Raw genomic sequence first — 10,389 nt, 5'->3', positions numbered from 1 at the left:
AAAAGCCTAAACCTATTAATATAAATAAAATTTATGATTGTTGAAATTTTTATTATGTATTTATGAGAACATTAATTAAACTGATCCAATATCGAATTAACTTAAAGTATAGAAATATATTGGGTGTTACTCCCTCCACCCCCACACGTCTCTTCCTCCACCTCCCCAATTTTCTAAAATGCCAATTATATCCTTCTAAAATGACAATTATATCCTCAAAAGTTAAAATTTTTTATTTTTATTATTTTAATATTTTAATTTATTTAAAACTTCTGATTTACTTCCCTCTGCACCTCTTCCTCTCTTCCATTTTCGTTTACCTTTCTCTCTTCCGTTAAGCTTCTTCTCCACCTATAACAAATTCATATTTTAACAAATTCATATTTTAACAAAATTATTACGTTTAAAAACTAACCATATATAACATTTAAAATTATAAATTTAAATATAAATTACTGTAAATAAAATAAACAAATAAAATAAAAACGAAACGTAAAAGGAACACTGCCTATGGACGGATGACATCCTTCAACGGATGTCAACATCCGTTTAAGGCAAAACGGATGTCGACATCCGTTTAAGGGAAGTGTTACAAGACTGGGCAGTGCTGGTGGAGCTTTGGTGTATGCATTTTCTCCACATATATGTTTTCTACCTCACCTAAATTGTTGAGAAACATCAGTTTATATACCCTGTCATTATTTTCTGTGAATCAAACGGCATGACAGATTTTGTATTTCATCTTGAATGTTTGCAGTGAAACTTTTCCCAGTGGTTGTTTGACCTTGGACTGTGCTTTAGGTGGTGGTCTTCCTAAAGGAAGAATTGTAGAGGTATTGCCTCTACATATCTCGTTGTTGTTCATTTCTTTTTTTTATCATATACCCTATTAACATTTTTTGATTAGGAAGAATGAGATATATATTTATTGTCAGGGATAGTATTTCATTTAAATTTGGTTGTGTTAGACAGCAAGATACAAATGGGATTTTCACATTATCTCTCCCATCCACGTATACAGTTAATCATTAGAAGCAAATAATGCATAAAAGTGTATTATAAATGTAAAACGGATGTCGACATCCGTTTTGCCTTAAACGGATGTTGACATCCGTTGAAGGATGTCATCCGTCCATAGGCAGTGTTCCTTTTACGTTTCGTTTTTATTTTACTACGTTTTGCGGCTCATGCAAGGATTATAGGCTTGGATATTAAAAGGACTATTGGAAGTATGGGAAGGATTTAGGGTTTAGGATTATTGGAAGGATTATGACTACGTACCTGGAGAGGAACCACGACAAGGACACTACACCATAAACGCACTGCACCACGTACTGCACCGAGAACAAGAAGAAGATTGTTTGATAATTCTTTTCACGATCACCAAGCTTTGTAGAAAAATATTTTACTCATACAAGAAACTACGTAGGTTATCAGTGAAATATGTTATAAATGAATAAAATTAAAAAACAACAATTTTAAAAATAAAATTTTACTGAGGGGCAAAATAGTAAAGGAAAGGTGGAGGAAGAGGCAAAATAGTAAAGGGGAGGTGGAGGAAGAGATGTGTGGGGGTGGAGGGAGCAACACCCAAATATATTTAACGTATACTTATCAGTTGGAATATACGAGTAGCAGCAGGAAACTGAAGAAAAAAAAATTACTTGGAGAAACATTTGATACTATACATCCAAAATAATAAGCTTCATTTCCTTTAATAAGTTTTTAATTTATTCTCAAATCAATGCTGGAATTAAAATATGCGAAATTAATATTCGCTTAACACGAAAAATAAATATGGTTATATATATATATATATATATATATATATATATATTATATATATATATATATATATACACTTCATCGCTGTATTTGCAGTGTTATTTTGATTTAGAACTCAAATATTCGTGTGTTTTTTTTAAATACGTCTCAAATAATTTAATGTAAAAAATATAGGTAAGTTTCTTTTATTTCAAACTCTTAAGAGTATTAGATATATTAAAATAAAAATTAGTATTAACGTGGATACAATATGAAAGTTTTTATTAAAAGCAGAATAAATATTAAGAGGACATTTTCCTTCATTGGGCTGGTTGAGTTTTGTAGTGGGGTTTGTTTGATTGTTTGATCTCCATTTTGGATTGTACTTCATGAGCGAATCTTGTATAGCTTTGTCTCATGCTTTCCAAAGGTTGGTACATCTTATACAAAGTTTGGTTTAAATAGGAACATAAATATTTAGACTTTAAATATGTTCAGATTATATTGCTAGAGTTAATTACATAATTAAAAATATTATAATAAAAAGAAGAAGTACAGGGGAAATTCCCTAAACAAAAATTACTGTGTTTGTTTTATCCTGTAGTTGTTTTTCTTTGACAATGATTCAGTGATGCACAATACTCAAAATTCAATGTTCCACGTTCCAAGGTACTAAATACAAAAGTTAAAACTTAATTGCCATTTTGTGCAGAAGAAACTTTGATTTGGATTTTAGCATGATATTCATATTCGTTCCTCTATCAACTGCTCGCTCTACAATACAAGCCCCTTCATTGTATTCTGTATTCCTGCAAACGTCCTCTCCTTCGTTTGGTTTCAGTGTTACTAATTACTGCTTTTCAAATATCTTGTGTATAAGTCTTATGATATGTTGGAATTTCATTGCGATTAGAAACAATACTAATTTAATTAATGAGAGTGTAAAGTTTTTTTTAATCTGTTAATTATTAGTATTTTATTAGTGGAAAAGTTAGAATTCACAATTTCTCTCACTTTTTATTTCAAACCTATCACACCTGTGTTAGTGAAAGGAGTTGAATCATGATCTCTCACGTGTGTATGCTTCATTTTCTGAATAATTAGATTAATTTAAAATTTACTTATGACTAATTTTAAGGAAGCACAATACTTATGAATTTATGATTGAATATATATATATATATATATATATATATATATATATATATATATATGCAAGATAATATGAATTTGCTCGATAGATTCATGTGGAGGGCTTACGAAACACTTTTTTATTTTCATAAGAACGTTTCTTTTAGGCCTTGTTCACTTGAATGAATTTGGGAGAGAGTAATTGAGGGGTTCACTTCGTCCACTTTGTTCACTTCTTAACCTTCGTCCACTTCGTTCACTCGTCCTCTTCGTCCACTTCGTCCAATTCGTCCACTTCGTCCACTCATCCTCTTTGTCCACTCGTCCTCTTTGTCCACTTCGTCCACTCGTCCTCTTTGTCCACTTTGTCCACTTTTATATTTCATATTATTTTTTTCTATTTCAATTGTTAAATTTGTCCTTTTTGCTAACTTTAGAAGATTATCCTTCACTTCATTCGATAAAATGCCTCAATCATCATTTAATATATTACATTGTGATATTTAGAACCTTCACTATAAAAATAATTGATTTTAGCAACTACCTTTTTCAATCACTAAAATAGTTAAATTAATCACAAAAATCTTTAATAACCGAAATTGCGACAAAAAAATATATGGTAGCAAAAATTCTAATTCAAAGCAGTTTTAATTTAGTCACTAAATAGTCACCAAAACTTTGATCAATAATATTAGTTTACTAAAAAATTGGTTACCTCCAAGGGGGACCAATTTAAGGATGTATTGATAATTATAGTCACTAAAATTAAAAAATATAGTAACCAGTTTTTCGGTTGCCTATAAGAATTATATAGCTATGCATATTTTTCAGCTATGCTTATCTAATCATTACACTAACTTATTATATATAATATCTATGATATCTAATTACATTTTATTTTAATAATAAATAAATTTACTTCTACAATATAATTTTAAAATATATTACAAAATTTCAAATATAATTTATATATATTTAAAGATATTTATGTATCATAAAATGTAATAATATTATAATTTAAATTGTTAAAATGCTTATTAACTATTAATCATAACTATAATTATGTACAAAACATATACAGTACATGTTTGTATATCAATAAAGAGAAAAAAATGCTTATAAAATTTATTTTTTTGACAATGATGACATTTAATTAAGGATAAATGATAATATAAATTGTAACATCAATACTAGATCAAGTAAAATATAAACATTTCATTTAAATATATAGGTATCTAAAATGCGCTAAGTAATTTTTTTTTTATAATGGCTTCTTATCTACATATTTAATTTTTCTATTTTACCCTTAATAATATAATTATTAATTTATTTATTAAGAACAATACTACACCTATATATAAACACCTATATATAAAGAGAATACATTTATTTAGTATATACATTTTTGAACTGATTTGTTAAGGTCGATATTTATTTTTAAAATTATCCTCAATTTCAATTTTAGTCTCTTATTTATTCATTCATTGAATTGGTTTCATTTTATTTCTTAGTTTCAATCTTTACTTACAAGTACTTCTTATTTCTCCCATTATATATATATATATATTATAATATTATATATATATATATATATATATATATATATATATATTTTTTTTAGAGACATGAATTTGTAAAACAATGGAACACATAAAAAACGAGAATTCACTCGTATTCATTAGGCCTAATGATAATAAGATAGTAAAAGTAATTCATTTGTTGTTACATATATATTTAGTTGTTATGATACTTTTGTTAAATGATGAGTTCATTTGACTCCCATTTTCAAAACACTCTCTTCTTCCTCCTTTTCCATTACCAATTTCCTGCTTTAAATTAAAATATAAATGTCACACCAGCCACCTTTTGTATCACACCTTCTAATAAATTCAACTATAACATTATTCCCACAGAAAAAAAAATTACCTTTAATTCTCTCCATACCATCATTTTTTTTAATTTAAAAAGTGGGAAAAAAAATAATCTCTATAACACTTTTGAGAGTACATGGAAGGAAGTGAGAGATTGAAAACATGAAAGCAACACATGTGAAAAATTATATGCTTATTTCATCTGGTTTGACTAAGCTAGTGAAGTATAGCAGCCTTTATTATCATGCCTTTTTATCTTTGAATTCAGGGTCATTAATATCCTTTTACTAATTTATTTTATGGTTATGGTGTGGGCCCCATGTCATAGAAGAATAATGATAAATATAAAAAAAATCACTAAAATAAATTCATTAAATAATGATTAATTTAAAAAAAATACATCTTATTAACTCATTTATATATTATTTTATAAACTAAAAATTATTAATATATAAAATAGTTTCTGGATAAATAAAAAAGTTTTAATTAATTTATGAGCTAAAGTCAAAATTAATTTAAAAACTATAGTCTAAATTAGTTTATGAATTAGAGTATAATTGATTTCTAATATTAGTTACCATGATTTTAGTTACTAAAAAACTCATTCAAATTAAAGTCTAATTTAGGATCAATACAATAACAAAGTAGCTTAAACATAATTCTATTATTAACTCTAATCTATCTTCTTATCTAATTTCGAACATCAAAAATTGTTCGGCAATCTAACTCAAGCAAAAATATGGTTCTTCAACACCTAAAATAAAATCAAGAATTAACATATATAATTTGAGTTACTTTTAAAATAAAAAATAAAATGATTTGTACATTCCACATAATTTTACACACACACACACTTACACACACACTTTGAGTACTTTTGTATTCAAGGTTTGACCCTATCTAATTCAAAAAGATTCCTTTTTTTAGTTTATTGAACATACACACACACATACACACACACACACAAAAACTTATTTACACAATTTCAGCAGTGATCACTTTGAGTACTTTTGTATTCAAGGTTTGACCCTATCTAATTCAAAAAGATTCCTTTTTTTAGTTTATTGAACATATAAATTTAAAACAACATATCTAAAATTTCAAAATTTTACTAACATTTTGCATGGGTTTTCAGGTTACATGAAACAAAAAGTGATTAAAAACCACTATCAAATATGCATCCAAAGATCAATACATAACATAGTTGCAAAATATTAATGAATTTTAACACATGTGTATTAACATTTATACACATTAATAAACTATAAAAAGTGGTTAAACTCCGGACAATTAAAGATTCAATACTATAAGTTATAATTATTGTCTCCTCTTATATTCATTTTTAAAACATACATTTGTTCAACAAACATGAAAACAATGGAAAAGTAAGACTAATTCAATACAATAATATACTTTAACATACGATTAATCTCATATCAAACATAAAAAATTGAATAATCTACTGTAATATTACATAAAATTAGATACTCGTATTAAAAAATCAATTGAAGACAAAAAAATAGAACCAAAGAGCGAAGAAAGAAGAAAACATTGGAGATTTTTGTTGCAAAAATAAATATCATTAATTATTTTTGTTGCAAAAATTGAAATTACTTAAAATGTCAATATATATGGTTAAATTAAAAAACTCAAACTATTAAACAAATTTAGATTTTTTTAAATTTAAAATCACTCTTAAAATTATTTAAAAAATGTTATCTTTTATTCTATCAACTCAAATTTTAAGGATTTTCTAATAAGGTAAAATCAGGATCAATTTCAAGAACATGTATATAACTAAGGTCACTTTTTATAACTAGAGCCAGTGTTGATTTGTTTACACACTTGTGCTTTATATTTGTTTCCCTTCGCTCTTCTCTTCATTGTTGGATTGTGAACGAATTCGACCATTAAGGTTCTCTCTTTCTCTGTTCTCAATTCCTTTAAGTCGTTACCTTTAACTTCTATTTTCGCAAATGTGTATTAACTTTTCTTACTCGTTTGAATGTATGTGCAACTTATCTCCAAATATCGTCACTCACCTTCTCGAATGCATTATATTTGTCTGCTTTTCACGTTTCCAACAAATGTTCATCCATCTTATTATCAAGCATCATGTGCAGCTGTGTGTATGTATGATCATGATGTCATGTTGTCATTTATAGGATGCCAAGAAACAACCTTTTAAATATTTTTGGCAAAGAATAATGTTTCCATTGATTGTTACCATTATATGGCTGTGATCTCATGTGGGGTTGTACTCAACCTCTGTGTCATCGCACTGATTATTCTCTGGTTTCCATTATTACATATACTTTTTTCTCAGGCATAAAGGGTTATATTTGTTAGCTTTGATCAAGAACTTACCTGTGAGAGGATATGGATTTTGTTATATTGGTATGATGTTCATAAAGGGCATTTTTTTTCCCTTTGCTTGTAAGATCGCATAAACACGGTGGTTGTCATATAATGTTATCATATTCTGAAGTTGTCAGTCTGAGAAGAATGTTGTATTCGAGAAGGAGTAGGGTAGGCAAATTGAATTTGCTTTGAGCAAAGAGAATGGTAGAGTTTTCTGTGTGTATTTTGAGCCATTGGTTGAGTTTCGGTAACTAGCAGTTGATGTTTTAAATCGAGCTAGGTTTTGATTACCTTGGCTCAGAAATAAAAAATCAAGTTTTGGAATTATGATACAAGAAAAATTCCTTCCCCAATAGTAGTTCCTTATTACTTGTACTATAATCATGTTCAATAGGTTGACCTCCAAAAGCAATAGTAGACAATCAACCTACTGCAGATTGGGGAAGTGTATGTATAATGTCCTTAAGTCTCTGTAGGAGAGTTAATTTTGACTATAAAACTATACATGATGATTGAGATTATTCTGAGTTCTAATTTTAATCACCCATTTTAAATTTTATGGTTGAAATTCACACTCTTGTCTCTCACTTGATATGTTATACTATTTATATTAAAAAAATTTACTCTTGACTAGTTTTAACTGATCCATCACTGTGCTAAAGCCCTGTCTTTTGTGTCGCCTTTCAAATCTGCCAGTGTGCAACTACAATGTTTTATTTCTTAGTAGTCAACCATTCAGTGCAAAGAGTTAATATAGTGTTTGAGTTTTAGAGAATTTAATAATGGTGACAGTGTAAGGTGAAGACAAGTTGGTATCTAATATTCTGTTAGAAAGCTAAATATGCATGGATAATTTTTAAAATGGCAAATGAAAATGTTAGAAAAATAGCTTCAATAAATGCATGCTAAGGGTTATAAGATCTCAATGCCTTCAATAGGTATGATGCTTTGCATAATTGCTGAAATGGCAGGTGTGTGAATCCTGTTCTTCAGCTTGTTATCTAATGTACATGTTTGACTCCCAGTACATGTTTTGATTCGAGTGAATCCTGTTCTTCAGCTTGTTATCTAATGCATGTTTTGACTCGTGTGAATGCTGTTCTTCTGCTTGTTATCTAATATACATTTCCTTTATAATATTTCAATTGCTGATAGAGTTATAGTATGAGTTTAATAGTCTATAATGCTTGGCAGGTGGTATCATTTGGATAGGATTGTAGCAATATTATGCAGCGTCCATCTAAAAGGAAGCTAATTCCTCCAAGTGCTCTTGATATAAGCTACATAGATACAGCCCCAAAGTCAAGTCCTCGAATTGGTCATCAATACCAGGTAGAAGTTCCTTCCATGATAAAAGAATCAGAACTTGCACATAATGAAGTGGAGGATAGTGGACATAAAGGGTGGAGATATCTTGGACACAATGATGGTGCAGTCAATATAACTGGATCAGTAGCAGAAGCTAATTGGAATAGCTCGTGGAGTGATGCTGATGTAAAAAGCTTTCTCCTTGGTTTATTTATCTTCGGAAAAAGCTTTGTTCAGATAAAAAGATTTCTAGATAACAAAGTGATGGGAGAAATATTGTCATTTTACTATGGAAAGTTTTACAAGTCCGATGAATACTGTAGATGGTCAGACTGCAAGAAAATAAAAGGAAGAAAATGTATAACAGGAGACAAACTTTTTTCTGGTCAGAAACATATTGAACTGTTGTTTCGATTGACTGTCCGTGTCTCAGAAGAATATAAAGATGCTTTGCAACAGGTATTTAGCCTTGCTTTCTCTTTCTGTCCCTTGTGCTCAGTATTGTTGATGGACTGCAATATGTATTTTTCAGCTACCTGATTATTAGCTTAGCTCGTGTCAATGCATTCTATGATCTCAATATCTTTTATTCTCATGTAATTTTATAGACATCCTACTTTTAACTTCCTTCTGTGTTATGTGATTTATTTATTTTTGTGACTGAATAATCATTTTCCTAAGGATAATCTGGCTTATACAGTGCATTGTGTGTGCTAGCCAATACATGTGTATTACAACTTCACTAAGTTATTATGGATTTTATTTGATTAATATTAAATGTTTTGCATGCTAGATATACAGTGGTTGGGAAAAACATCTGATTTACGGGTTATTTTTGTGTTAATTTTGGACCAGTGATATTATTTAGACATTTATTGTCAATGGACTCGTATTCCTTTCTGTCCTCACTTTTCTTATGTCTATAACCAGGTTTCGATGTCCTATTCTGAGGGGAGAACTTCTCTAGAGGAATACGTCTCTTCTTTGAAGTCAACTGTTGGACTTGGTGTTCTTGTGGAAGCTGTAGGGATTGGTAAGGGGAAGGAAGACCTTACCAGCCCAGCCATGGAATGGGGGAAGAAAACCCAGGCTTGTTCTATACAAGCTAGCAAAACTTGGTCTTCTCTTGAACCCTGTGATATAATCAAGCATTTGACTGGAGACTATCAATCCAGGAAAGCCAAAAGTAATGATATATTCTGGGAAGCTGTTTGGCCCCGCTTACTGGCAAGAGGTTGGCACTCGGAGAAACTAAAGAAACAAGGCCATTTTAGCTCCAAAAATGTTGTGGTCTTTCTTCTACCTGGTGTTAAAAAGTTTTCCAAGAGAAAACTTGTAAAAGGTGATCATTACTTTGATTCTGTCAGAGATGTCTTGAGCAAAGTGATAGCTGAACCAAATCTTCTTAAAGTTGAAGTTCTAAAAACAAAAGTTGGTGGCTGCAATGAGAAAAAAAGCAGAAAAGGGATCTAACGAGGATGGTCAACCTGACAACCATCACCATTGTTACCTCAAGCACCAAGTTTCTACTAACTGTGCAAACCACAGTAAAGGTAAGGTTGACAACATTTGTCCGAGAGAGACCGAAGCTGCTATGGAGAATAATAATAATGCTGATTTCTATAAAGGAAAAATATCGCAGAAAACTGTGAAAATCAGATGATCTGTGTGGCTAGTGGAAATCAACTAAAGAGAAGCATGCGGCATAAATTCAGACGAAGACCAAGATCAGGTCTTTCAGATCTTGCAGGTCCTCCTATCAAACTACTAAATCTTTCTCCGCCGGCTGATGAGACAAACCACAATTTTTGAATTCCACAAGAAGCATAGGATCAGAAAAACAGGAACCCTCTCAGTCATTATGCATTCCAGATGTCACTACACCCGAATAGTGTAACGAGGGCATCACTCCACCTCGCATATGCATAGTTGAACCATGTAGAACTCATCTATC

The 10,389-nt window shown here is 29.9% G+C and overlaps 1 pseudogene; it reads left to right on the top strand.

Annotated features, from left to right (window-relative positions):
- The first annotated feature begins 8,327 nt into the window (after positions 1–8,327).
- Positions 8,328–10,327, top strand: LOC148194516 (uncharacterized; annotated as a pseudogene).
- The last annotated feature ends 62 nt before the right edge of the window (positions 10,328–10,389 follow it).

This window comes from Vigna umbellata, chromosome 8, assembly GCF_029865625.1.
Source record: "Vigna umbellata cultivar VRB3 chromosome 8, Vumbellata_1.0, whole genome shotgun sequence".
In the NCBI taxonomy this organism is placed as follows: domain Eukaryota; kingdom Viridiplantae; phylum Streptophyta; class Magnoliopsida; order Fabales; family Fabaceae; genus Vigna; species Vigna umbellata.
The sequence above is the reverse complement of the archived record's forward strand: the minus strand, read 5'-3'. Positions and strand labels throughout refer to the sequence as shown.